The sequence below is a fragment of the Zootermopsis nevadensis genome, unplaced genomic scaffold (assembly GCF_977971745.1).
Source record: "Zootermopsis nevadensis isolate Lab colony 2312 unplaced genomic scaffold, Znev_1.0 Znev_ptg000020l, whole genome shotgun sequence".
Classification (NCBI taxonomy): domain Eukaryota; kingdom Metazoa; phylum Arthropoda; class Insecta; order Blattodea; family Termopsidae; genus Zootermopsis; species Zootermopsis nevadensis.
In genome coordinates, this window is record NW_028259152.1 from 2,606,725 (window position 1) to 2,621,204 (window position 14,480).

The following is a 14,480-nucleotide window of genomic DNA, read 5'->3' on the forward strand; positions in this document are numbered from 1 at the left end:
ATTGAGTCTTTGGTAAGCTTTAACATCCCCAAAATTGACCTAGCAGGATTTGTAGTCAGGTCCATCAAAGTTTGACAGTATTAATAGTCTTAGTACCTGGATCACATATCTAAATATTAGTAAGGACACTTGTTCTCTGTTTTGTGAATTGTCATTTTGTTCTTTCTGTTAGTTCTGAATTTCCATGAGTGAATATAATCAGATAAAATTGAGTATAATACTTTTGCCTATTCAATTATAATATCTAAACTCTCAAATTTATTCTTGAATTTAAGGGATTTGCCATTATTGGGATAGTACTTCTTCCCATGTAGCCAAACTTGGCTTTTTGGACCGAACTGGTTTACCCTGATTCATGGAGAGCTTTGGAATATCTTTAGGTCAACTCTGTGTTCAGACTGACCTTGAAGTATGAAAAAACTGATGAAAGAATGATGAGAATAGGAAAATTATGTTGCAATAGAAAGCTCTTTAGTTGTGGGGATGTTAAAGAGAAATTAATTGGATTGCTGGCTGTGAGTAGTTTCCTGTCTTCAAAGGGAAGGTTTACAATTGTTAACTGTGTGTGAAGTGTAATAAGTAGAAAGAAAGAAGTGTAAGAAAGAAGGTGCTAATCACACAAGATTGTGTGGCCTTGCTGCCTTGGTGGTTGTAGGACTGTTGATGGCCAGCCACAGAGAAAAGTGACAAGTATAATTAATGGTGCCTTGATTACATACACACAAATTGATGTCAGTGCTATATTAAGCACCTCAGTTGATGTGCCTGTTCCTGCTGTGTGTGCTGCAGAAAATGTTAAGAATGATTGATATGAAGGACTCTTGACATCATTCAGGCTATAAAAACTACAGACCCAACTTTACTTTAAAAACAAGGAGGAAGTTTGGTGATGAAATTTAAATTATGAAGAGAAACATGTTATTCCTGCAACAGTTTGAAGGAAACCCATTTAAAATACAAAATTGAAGCTGTTATTAAAACTATTATATGCATAACATTTATTCTTGGGCAACTTCAGATATTAAAACTAAGTCATTTTTAACATTTGGCAGTTACTAAATGATGTATCTGAAGAACAGAAACTTTTCAGTAATTTGATTACAGTGCTTTTTTAATTCAGGTATTTGACTGTCAGGCTAATAGGTACAGTCCTGTGGATAATGTTATTGGTATTATTTTTAACTTCCTCCTGTGATCTGAACCTTTCCTCTCCCATTTACAGGTTCTCATGTTTTCAGTTCATTTCTATTTCTGTTTTTGCAAGATTTTACAAGATTTGGAGCTTTGCTGCAAGAGCTCTGATATTATTTCTGTGCACAAAAATGATTCCTGACTTACTGTATTCGTGATCACCACTAACTGCTACTGTTATGATTATTATTTTTTTTTGTTATTAGTGTTGATATTATCACCACTAATATTATTGCCATCACTATCAAAATCATCTTAATTGCTTAGTGTAAGTGAAAAATTGTGTGATTAATTATTCCTTCCTTTGGGGTCCATGAGTCTGTAAAAGTTGTTTTCATATCTGAAGATTTGGAAAAAACTGCTACAAAGAAATGAAGACAAAAGAATAAATTGAAACTCATAGTAACTAGAACTGAAGTGTTGTAGAGACAATTGTTTTTAAGAATAGGTATAAACATCCGTGTATGAGTGAAATTAGAAGTGTTGTGAAGGCTGGGAAGAGAGGCACTTGATGTAGGATGACCTTGTCTTGACTGACTGCCCCTGACTCCTGGTGACCACTCCATCACACTCAATATGACAGCCACTGTAGGGCAATCAGTCATCTGCAGAGGTGTGAGATCCCAATGCCTCCCCTCCACTTTTGTAACAATCAGCAGCAGCACTAGCCCAATTATCAAAATGTTTTGACAGACTCTTTTCAGAGTTGGGAGTTTCTTATGTGTTCTGGCATTGAAGTCACTATCACCGAGGCTCATGAAGTAAGATAAAAAGTACCGTTTGTCAGTTTGTTGCAATTCTCATATATTTATGAGCCTGCATTGACTACTGTAGGACAGGAAGATTAATGACTGAATTTATTCTCCATGTTAAAGAGATTACATTCAAGCAACTTTTATTTATGCAGGTTAATGTGAACTTTTTATGTGCACATCTGCCATTAAAAATATTAGAGTTTGGCAAGATTTGAGGTTCTTGTGGTGGTGAGTATGGAAATAACTGTCATCTGGGTTATTGTGCCATGTCCTCTGTCTCCATCATTAGGATGACTGCCCAGCACCATGTCCCAGTATTAAAATTGGTTTACATTGTTATCATAAACTTATAAACATGCTATGATATTGTGGGCAGAGAGGAGTATATTAATTTTTACCTTCTCCAGCTACCATTTAAAAATGGGCCTCATATCAAAAGGTGTAACACATTTTCTTCATTCAACAGTTTTGCAAATTCTGTAATGAGAATTATTTTAATGTAAAGATAGCTAATAAGTCCTCTAAAAACTATGGCATAGTTAAGATATTTGGGAACAGTAGTAACAGATTAGAATTCTGAACACAGACTATGAACAAACTGAATTTTTACTTCCTACAGTTCTGTTTGAAATCTTGTCTTCCTGTCTCCTATCCAGAACTATAAACATTAAATTACAAAACTTTTGATTCTACCTGACTTTTGTGTGGATGTGTAAGTTTTTGTCTTATGATGATGTTTGGATCCAAGAGGAAGGAAGGAAGGAACTGATGGGTGAAGAAAACCATGAAATACATTCATTATTTCTCTCACTGTCCATACTTCTGCACTTTTATGACTAGCAAATACAGTAATAATGATGATGATTACAAAAGCAGTGGTATATCTAAGAAGCTGTTCAGTTGGTTTGAATTATGTTACAGTTATTACAAACAATATATGACATGAAGGTGGTACTTTGTTATTGACTGATATCACTCCTTTAATAGCATTATCTGGGATCAGAGATCTAATTGGAACATTACCAGAATTATTGTGCAGGAACAGAAACTTCCCATTGATAATGTCACTGGTTAGTTCTACTCTTAGAGTAGTGCTCCATTTCTTTCTGATTATGGTTGAAGGCAGTGTGTTCAGGTCTCAGCAAGGTGAATAACATATGCTTGTGGCTTGACAAATTCTAGGCATTCTTTCACAACACCTAGAAATATATTTGTTTATATCCATATCAGGTCCAACTGTTCAAACTCACAATATCACTATTCATTCTGTCACTACAAATTTAGAGGCAACTCAGTCATGGATTAGGTTAGTTACTTCTTAAATTTTAAAGCTGTACTAATTAATGTGTGCATTATTTATTAATATTAGCACTCTATGTGATAACCACGTAATTATATTAGATCACTGTGATTTTATTTTTCTATTCTTGTAAGTTGCCTGGCTGTTATTGTAAAAATATATAATATATATTTCTGTTATAGTTTAAATATACAGAAAGAACTTTCATTACAGTAATGTTAATTCTAAGTGATAAGATGAGAGTGGGGAAAGATTATGAACAGATGTTAAGACTTTATCCCAACCTATTAAGCACTTTATTGTTATTTGCTGTTTTACTGAAGCCCCACATCAGCATAACAGTTTAGTAGTTGATAAATTGTAAAACATTTCAAGCAAATTCCTTGCTTACTTAGGTGGAAAGTGGGTGGGAAATCAGTGAAGGAAATGAATACAAATTGTGGTAAGGTATGGGAATGACATTAAAATGAGATGATTGATGGTCCGCATCTGGCACTCGCTGGGGACGCTGTGCACTTCCGTGTTGTTGCTCCCAGCCACTGCTGTACATTCACAGTTCAAATTAATGACAAAAAGATTTGTGTCTACCATGCAAGTGGTTTGCCAGATTTCTTTTTATTTTTATTTTTTTTCTGTTCCTACTTACTTTTTATTATTCCTCTAGCTTTCTTCTCATCCTTTACCTCACGATCTGTGGAGTTTACCTACTTGGGTAATTAGTGCCGTCAATTGCTTTCCCGCACTGCACATGTTTGTTGTACCATCTGTTGGCGAACACAGCTGCAATTCCTGGACTCCCAACATGTAGCTGACATCTCATGTTGTGTACCTTTCCAATTTGGCTGGCTGTGCAGGCCAGCCGTGGTAATTTGACCGTATTCCCTTGGGGCACTTCATGTCCTCTTCAAAGTAAAAGGAGGCTGCTCCATCTACTGTTGAGACTGAGTGTGGGATGCTACAGCGGTAGTATGTAAGAAGAGTTGCACAGTGTTTCTGTCTCTTTCTTGCATTCTGTAAGCAAGACAAGAAAATTTCTAAATGTCAATATTGACTCAAGGCAAAGTTCCTCTTGAAGTCTGACCAGAGCTTGCTGTCCATTTCCCTTGGGGCTGTTAGTATTGTCGCTTCAAGTACTCTTTACCAAACAAGACACTGCTTGCCTTTTGGGGGTTAGGGAGGGGGAACTCATTTATTTGTTGATCACACAGAATCAACTGCATGTCTTCCTTGGTAGGTGAGATCATCAAGGTCACATATTTAAAAGATGGTCAGTGGTAGATAGAAGTGATTGTGCTAAGTTAGGGTTGATTCACTTTGATAATAATTTTCTATTTCTTCTGTTTTAACTTAAAGCTTTAAGCAGGACCAGATTTATATATGCTGAGGCCCTACGGTATGTTACCCCCCCCCCCTCTCTCTCTCTCTCCCCCCCCCCCCCCCCCCCCAAATTCAGTATGATTTAAAATGAAACATTAATGTTTGCAACTTGCTATGATCTCTGTCAAAGATGCAGTGGAACACTGTCTAGTAATAACTAACACTGATACTGACTTCTGGTATGTTTTTTATCAGTCTTTCAACTGGTTTGACATGGTCCTCCACTTTTGCCAATCTCTCCATTTCCACATATTTTTTGCAGCCCACATCCTCAATAATCTGCGTCACATATTCCAATCTTTGTCTCCCCCTACAATTCTTCCCTTCAACTGTTCCTTCCATTACCAAATTAACCAATCCTGGGTGCCTCAGAATGTGTCCCACCATCCTATCTCTTCTTCTCATAAGATTTTTCCATAGACTTCTTCCTTCGCCTATCCTATCTAAGACCAGCTCATTTCGTACTTTATCAATCCACTTAATTTTCAGCATCCTTTTCTTATAGAGCTTAATATGATTAAAATATTTTTTCATTCTCATTCTTGCCCAAGGAATGTCTTTCTCTTAAAATTTTTTGTTTAAATTACTATCCCATATTTATATATTAATTTTTCAGTTTATAAGCTGATGCCAGTAATTCATCCTCTGAATTTAAATTATTAGTTGGTTGTCTTTTTTAATATTTATTTCCTAATGTTTTTGTTCTTTCTATTTCCTCTACTTCCTATTTGTATAGTTTTTTCTCTGAATATGTCAAAAAAATGTGGTTCTCATTTTACTGCCAAATGTTTTTAGAATCCAAAAATAGTGTTTCTAAATTATGCCATGTTACATGAATGCATGTTTCAAACCATTTTAATTATTATACCATGATGTTAAACTTCTGAATTATTCATTATAGCAGAAAGTTTTTTGTTATAAGGTTATTTTTTATATTTTTATTTTAACTCCATGGGGGAACATATGTCACCCTTATCATGTATGTGCGTGTTGATTACAAAATAATTTTGTTTTAGTTCTCTGTTAATGCAATTATGTGGTGAGTAATGGGCAATGTGGTGGATGACTTGTGGCATTTATGGAGACATTGTCTTGTCCAGTTTTAACATAATAATAGTTATAACTATATGAATATTTAACATGAATAAATGTCTAATTTTTTATCTTGGAGTTTGCCCTCTTATGGAAAATTAGTTCCTCATTTAAATGGCCATTTTTAGGAATTCAGCTAACCACATCTAGTACTGAAGAAGTTTGTCCAACTCTATACACTCTTTACAAAAACCATGAGAATTTAGCAGACAATCTAAGCAGAATATGCTGTTAACATTTTTCCAGCATATTTTGAGTATAATTATTTTTCTTCTCTTCATATTAATTTATTTTGTCTGTATTATTTTAAAAGTGTTTTTTTTTTTTATGAACAAAGAGTTGCCACTTGAACACTAACATAACATAGAGAGTATTTTTACAGAATATGACAATGCAAATATACAAGTGTATTAGTGGATTCTATAGTATAAACATGTTTTACCATGAAATATTATTTCCAAAATGTGTTGAATTTTTAGATTATAGTAGGCTTCTGTATTATGACAATGAACATCGGAAATTATGTATGTAAACTGCTGGGAATTTAACATGGCACTGTGTTATTCTCTTCCTTGGCAGCTTGAGGTCATTGGCTTATATTATATGATTCTCAATTATGTTGATGAATTGGTTCTATCAGGAAGGAGAGTCATTGCTGTGAATGTGGTATGAGATGGTCCTATGGCATTTGAGATATTTACTACATACAATATTTCTTTGTGTTCTAATGTTCATTGTGGCATACACTTAACTTTCAAATCTGCCATATTGCTTCTCTGATTCTTTGCTTATTTAATGTTAACTTTCACCAGTTGTATAGAAATTGATGTTGACTTCTAATGTAGGGCACTATATTAGAGTATGAATGATTATAGTAACACTTTCCAGCAGTGCAGGTGTCTACTAATGACCCACCTATGTCAGTCATTATCAAAATTGTCCAGAAGGGATCCTACCAAATGAGTAAGAATATGTTTTCTGTATCATGGTACTAACATTTTGCTTTAGTTTTTAAGTAATAACGTCATCATTATCATATTCACAAAAGTCCATCATTTTGTATCCAGAACAGATCAGTTGATATCAATCACCCTCCCACCCTATCATCACAAGATGAATTTTAATATTATTTTGTCATCTACATTTTGGTCTTCTGAATGGTTTTAAGGTTTTCCACACAAAATTTTGAATGCATTTATCATCACCCCCATCCCTCCCTCCCTCCATTCAATCATCCTAACAATATCCTGTGAAGAGTACAGCTTGTGAAACTCCTTATTGTTCATTTTGTCCCAGCATCCTGTTCTGTCTGTTGTTTTCCTAATGTCATAATGTGAGAGAGAAGGTTTTATTACAAAACAAGAGGTAGTAAAATGATAGTTTTATATGAGCATGAAAGTTTGTTTCTCACTTTGAAACCAGTTTTGAAGCTCTTATTACCATAGTCTTAAAAATGTTGTAGTAAACTATGAATAATTTTCTTGTAATATAACATTTGTATTGATGCATTTTTGTCCATTATATTTAGGTTAAAAATGTATTCTTACTACCAATATTGCTTTAATGTAAGTAAAGAACAGTTGAATGCAGTTATCAGAATGTTCTGGCTACTGATTTATTTACATATTTTTATTTTTGTGTACAGATTTGTGAAAACAAGGTGCCCAAACTAAATTTGAATATGTTTAGAAATGAATAATTAAAACAACTGTTTACACTTTTCTGCCTATTAGTTTGTGACATTTGTAACTTTCCCAACAGGACCATGAAATTGACTCCTAAATTATGCCTAGTTCAGGCACCAGTTTTGTTTGTGTGTTAAGGAGGAGAGTAGGAGTACTGATAGCTGTGTATAATTGCACTTTAAAGTCATTACTATCTTCAACCATGACTTGGAAATTTTCAGACTTTAGATTTTCTGAAGATTATTCTTCAAGATTTCATATACTGCCATGCATTAATAGAGAATGTGATTAGATCACTGAAACAGTTGTTCCTTCTAGTTCTGAATTTGTGTTTGCTATTTAGCATACAACTTGATTGTTACATTCTAATGAATTACCTTATAAATAAAGTTATATAGTATTCAGACAGAAGATTGGTAAAAAATCCTCTCTTCATGAGATGCCCCTCCTTCTTCGTACAGGCTGTTACAGCATAACAAGAAAATATATTTGTGTTTGTTCATTTGACAGTATCAGATATCATGGTGTTTTATTTTAAAGTAGTAACATTAAGGCACTTACCTGGAAAGATCCTTGCAAACATTTTATATCTTGAAGCATGTATGGATTTCATATATTTACAGTACTGAAAAGTTTTCTGTAAGATGTTTAAAATCAGTCAGACCTTTTTTTAACTTTAATGTAAGGCTTAGTAAATATTATCATTTCAGTTATTTAATTAGTATCAGTAATTATTTTAAGTTGAAGTGTTCTGATGCATTCATAACTAACTAACTAACTAGATGGCTTACCGAACCCGAAGGTTCATCACCGAATTAACCAAAGCCCTCCACCGGACCCTGTCCTGGGCCAACAAAATCCAGTTTCCTTCAACTCCTATCTCGGATAGATCCCGCCTGAGATTATCCTCCCATCTACGTCTAGGTCTCCCCAGCGGTCTCTTCCCTTCAGGTTTCCCAACCAGTACCCGGTGCACACCTCTTGTCCCATCCATGCGCGCTACATGTCCCGCCCATCTCACTCTTCTCGACTTAATCACCCTCACAATACTGGGGGAGCAGTACAGATTTTTAAGCTCGTCATTGTGCAGTTTTCTCCACGCCCCATCGTCTTCCCTCTTAGGCCCAAATATCCTCCTCAACACCCGATTCTCAAACACCTGCAATCTGTGTTCCTCCCTCTGAGTGAGAGACCATGTTTCGCACCCATACAAAACAACAGGCAAGATTATTGTTTTGTATACTTTAATTTTCAGGTTCTTAGAAATCAGACGGGAAGACAAAATATTTTGGACTGAGAAGTAGCAAGCATTTCCGGAATTTAGTCTCCTCCTAACTTCCTCACAAGTATCATTTTGATTTGTTATTGTTGTTCCCAAATATTTGAACTTTGTAACCCTTTCAAAGGATTTATTAGCTACCCTAAGATAATTTTGCCCGCCTGTCTTCTGATGACGAGATACTAACATGTACTTAGTTTTTTCTGAATTTACTTCCAGCCCCACTTGTCTACCAGCCTCTAGTAAAACTTCTGCGTTCCTCTTTATTGTATTTATATCGTCCCCCAATAAATTAACATCATCAGCATATGCCAATAGCTGATGTGTCCCGTTCAATTGCAAACCCTCCTGCCTACCTTGGACCTTCCTGATGGCGTATTCTAGCGCAAAGTTAAAGAGCAAGGGAGACAAAGCATCTCCTTGTTTTAGACCGTTCTTGATGAGGAATGTCTCAGATACATATTTACCTACTCGAATTTTGCTGCAGGTTTCATTTAAGCACATTTTTATTAGACCCACTAGCTTCTTTGGTATACCAAATTCAATAAGAATATTATATAGCACTTCTCTCTTCACAGAGTCATAGGCTTTTTTGAAATCTATAAATAACTGATGTACAGTCCCACCGAACTCCCATTTTTTCTCTAGTATCTGACGAATGCAAAAGATCTGATCAATCGTTGATCTGTTTCGTCTGAACCCACACTGATGATCCCCAATAGTTTCATTCGCATATGGGGTTAATCTTGCCAAAAGAATGTTGGATAGAATTTTGTATGAGGTTGATAGCAGCGATATTCCTCGGTAATTACCACACTCAGTCTTGTCCCCCTTCTTATAAATAGGAATAATTATGGATTCCTTCCATTGATGTGGCATCTCTTCCTTATCCCAAATTAACTGAATAAGCTTATGGATCCTCATATGCAACCCTTTGCCACCTGCTTTAATTAATTCGGCCGGAATCTGATCAATTCCTGGAGATTTATAACTTTTCAACTTCCCAATGGCTAGTTCCACTTCATCTAAGCTAGGTTCTGGCACCAACAGTTCAGCTGTATGCATTTTAATCTGTCTAATATCACCAGTATTATGAACATTTAAGAGCTCGCTAAAGAAATTTTTCCACCTATTCACAGTTTTTATTGGATCTGCAAGCAAATTGCCACTATCATCCTTTACCAAATTAGTCTGGGGTTGATATCCTTTCTTAAAGTTATTAATGCCTCTGTACAGGTCTCTGATGTTTTTTTCCTTATTATTTGTCTCAAGTTCAGCAATTTTGCCCTTCAGGTATTCCCTTTTCTTAGTCCTAAAGGTTCTACTAGCCTCACGTCTCACGTTACATAGATTATCCGCATTTGTTTTGTTTGGGTTCTGCAACCATTGAAATTTTGTTTGCTTCCTTCGATCTATTAATTTTGAACATTCTTCATCAAACCACGGTTTATTTTGCTTTCTCCTGTAGTATCCTAGTTTCTCTTTTGCTGAAATTTTGATGCAGTTTCTGACATTTTCCCACTCCCTGTTGATGTCCACACTTTCATTATCCTCATTTGTCTCTAAAATTTGAAACCTATTCGAAATTTCAACTTGATATTGTTCCTTTGCCTCTCCCTCACTTAATTTTTTCAAATCAAATCTTTCTGTGTCAAAATTTTGTTTAGTTCGTCTACTTACTGAAAGCCGCTCCCTCACTTTTGCTACCACCAGATAATGATCAGTGTCGCAATCTGCTCCTCTGAATGATCTCACATCAATTACATTTGTCTGCCTTCTCTTATCTACTAAAACATGATCTATTTGATTGTGTGTTCTGCCATCTGGGGAAGTCCAAGTGTATTTATGAACATCACGGTGTGGAAATTTTGTACTTTTTACAATTAAATCTTTTGACGTAGCGAAGGTCACTGCTCTGACGCCATTATCATTACTAAGTGCATGGAGACTCTCGCTGCCTATTGTGGGTTTGAAGACATCCTCCCTCCCAATTTTTGCATTGAAATCTCCTAGCAGAATTTTCATGTGATACTTGCCAAATGTATCAAATACTGATTCCAATTCTTCATAAAAGCTATCCTTGATATCATCGCTTTTGTCTTCAGTTGGGGCATGACCATTAAGGACAATGATGTCGCACCAACGTCCTTCCAAAATTACGTAAGACAACCTGTCACTAACAAATTCTACTCTCTTAACTGCTGCCCTAATTCTGCTATGAACAAAAAAACCCGTCCCTAGCTGATGATTGTCATTCCCCTTTCCATAGAAAAATGTAAAATTGTCCACTGGGATCGTGCCCTCCCCCTCCCATCGCACTTCCTGCACTGCCACTAAGTCTAACTTATAATTCCCTAATTCCCTACACACTGATTTCAGTGCCCCAGCCCTATAGAGGCTCCTAATGTTCCAGGTACCAAATCTCATGTCCTTTTTCAATTGCCGTGGTCGTGCCAAAGAGTCCGTCCTGATCCGAGGCTTGGTTGATTTTTTCGTAACACATATTTTTTTTAAAGGTGAAAGGTTGTTAGCCCTACACCCAACCCCCAACCTGGAGGACCAGGGTATCACTCTTAGTCTAGCGCATCTCCTTAGACCTGTCCGGCTTGGGTGACCCTACCATGAGCCGAAGCTCAGGCCGGCATAGCCCTAAGGGTCATTTGAGCACGCAAGCCTCCTCACCCGGCAGATTGCCTTCGACAAGGTGGTGATATGATGCATTCATAATAAGTTAAAATATATTATTCTTTATTATCTCAAGTAATTTGCCTCATTGAACTCCAACTACAAATATGATGATGCTAAGTGCAATGCGAGGAAAACCTGCTTGGAAGAATTATTTGATTGCATTTGAAAACAAAAATATTACTTGAAATTACACGGTTTATTTTGCCCCATTTGATATTGTATGTGTAGTTAAGATTGGATGAGTTGATGGAGAATTATTATGATTGGGTGTGGAGACTTGCCAAGCAAACCAACCTGTTAGGCTTTGAGAAGATTTCATGCTGGTGAAATAATGCAATGTTCTGTTAAAGATTGTTGCTGTAAAAGGATAGATGTCTGTTTACAGAATACAATAGTGAAACAACTGGAAGGAAGAATGGCCAAGAAATTATAAGTACTTAATCAAAAGGTGACATGTTGATGTCTAAGGTATAAATAAGTCTTGTAGAATAATAAAAATAAGAGAACAAAAGTACTTAAATGATTGAAGCTATTCCTTCTACAGTGGCCTTCAGTTAATATTGCTGTTTCTTAATCTATCAATGTCAGGTGTAGTAATAGCTCTCTCTGCATACATTTAACCCACATGTGAACTTTTGAAACCTATTTAATTAATGGGGTGGACACAGACCACATGAAAAATGATAAAAATTGAAGTTGTTATATTATGCCAATCTGCCCTCACATTTTCCATTTGTTACACAGGTAGGTAAGTAGGAGTCAAAAATAGATATGTTATTCTGGGATATCATATTCAAATTATGGGCTAAATGTGGTCCTTTAAGACATTTACTTTGTTGTGTTTGAGATGCTCTGCTCCAAAAAAGATATGACAAAGCTTACTGATGATGGAAGTGCAAAACGTTTTCCTCTACCACTGAAAAATTTCTTATAACTGTAACTGTAGCTGTCATCAAAAGGTTGTATGTGCAGAGGCATGTCATCACAAAAAATTATAGTTTTGAGGTGGATTTGTGTCATATATTTGATATAATCTAATACTACTATGTTATAAGAATACATTCACATAAATGATATGTGCTATTAAGTTTGTGTTCCAGCACAGTATTAAGATTATGCGAGCGTGTGAATGCTACAATGTGTATTGTCTGCTTTGGGTTTACCAATAACACTGCTATTAGGTAGCCATCACATCTGTAATGTTCCATGTTCATGAATTGAGGTGCTCTATGTTACTACTTACCAGAAGCATAATGAGGTGTCATGTATGCTTTCAAATTATCTTCCAGCTTTTAACTACAGTTATGTTAAACAAAGCAGAACATAAATAAATAAAAAAGAGAGAAAAGGAGGTATTGAAAGTATACTGATACCATTTTCAACAATTCGTCTGTATGGGAAGTATTTTCCAGAATGTCATTTGTTGAGCTAATGTCTTCTGCACTAGAAACTGATGTGCACATTTCTGTGATATTTATTTTCCAAGAATATTTTACACTGCCATTACAAACAAAACGTTACAGATTCCATTTAATTATTTTACCATGACATATCATATAATTATGTTACTATGATTTTTAATCATTTTGTATGCTTGCAAGTATTTGAGGAAAGTGTTAAAAAAATATTTTTACCTGACATACCTGAGGTGTGTAGGAAGGTTTATACTCATCTGCCAGTAGAGTAGTTACAGAAACACAACATAAAAAATGGATATTTAGAAAATAGATTGTGAGAATTGGGATCTACAGTTTTTATATGAAACTTTTTTGTTATGATTAATGATGGATAAGTATGAGGAAGAATAATTTTCAACTCTATTCTTTGTGATATGAGTGATTAACTATACAACAATAGTTCTGTATCAGCTGTAAATGAACATGAAGGTCATTGAGCTATGCAAAACAGCAAAGAGTGCTTTTGAAAGTATGTGTTCTCTGTTGGAGTACACCTTTCCACTGTTGTATGTGTATGGATTGAAGCATGCAAGTATGTAAATCTAAATAGAAGGCAGTTACGGTTCTTTTCTTTTGCATAAAAAATCAAAGCCTCTACCACTGAGCAAAATGTGCTGATTTTATCGTTTATTTGAAGCTGTTGGAAAAGGGAAAGGTTTGTTCTTATTTCAACTTCAATTGTTATTTGGTCAGTCACATGTCTTCCATTAGAAAGTTGCATTAGTGGATCTCTTCTGTTAAAGTGGTATGAAAAGAAGCGGGATTATTATGTTGTTTCTGTTTGTGTGTTAAACATGTCTTGTAAGAATAGCTATATACCAGTGTGATACATACTGATATATTGGTGTCTTGCAGACATTTGACGGATATCAAACTCAAAGTAAATGGATTTCTTGGCTTATATTTTACACAGTCTTGTGGTACTTTAGACCTAGATTAGGTACTTGGCTTTGGTATATAGGGGTCCATATACATTCCATAAGGTAAATAAAAAAATATTGCATTTGCTGATTAGTATCATATATTTTTCCTCAAACAGAAGTTAATAACACTATGTTGATACATGATACATGAAAGATTAGTGCCCAGAAGAATTTTGCAGCCTATTGAAAAAATATATTAGGTGTGGTTTGTTTTAAAAGAAGAAGCAAAATCCTGTGTTGTCATTATTGAGATCCTATTCCATGTATACCACTAGGAAGTATCATGTTAAGAATATGCATTAGCTTGATAATTCTTTCTTCATCAGGTCGTGCTCTGTTGTCTACCAACTTTGTTACATTTATGGAAAGTATCTTTTATTTGAAGATGGCTGTCTTCTGGTTGTCACCCTGATGATGGAGGCAGCAAGGACCTCTGAATCATCAGTAAACTTGTACCAGACTACACAGTGCAACAACTCCTAAGACAGCCATCTTTGGTCTGATAGAAGTTTACAAATTTTTCACAGAGATGCTTGCTGCCTGCATTCACAAATGCAATCACATTGTTCATCACAGTGATATACTAGGTTTGACTTATATTGAATTGTATGAAAATTACAGTCAGTATAAATTACCTGTTATAGCATGTGCCTGGTACAAACTATTCCTGTAATTGCAAACAGTAGTTGTGTCACATTAATGGAGTTAAAAATGTAGAATATTGCATAAATAT

General features: G+C 35.3%; 1 protein-coding gene across 6 annotated transcripts in view; it reads left to right on the forward strand.

Moving 5' to 3' along the window:
• cnc (NFE2 like bZIP transcription factor cap-n-collar) overlaps positions 1-14,480 on the forward strand; it is a 146,843-nt gene that overhangs the window by 111,862 nt on the left and 20,501 nt on the right. The window lies entirely within an intron of this gene.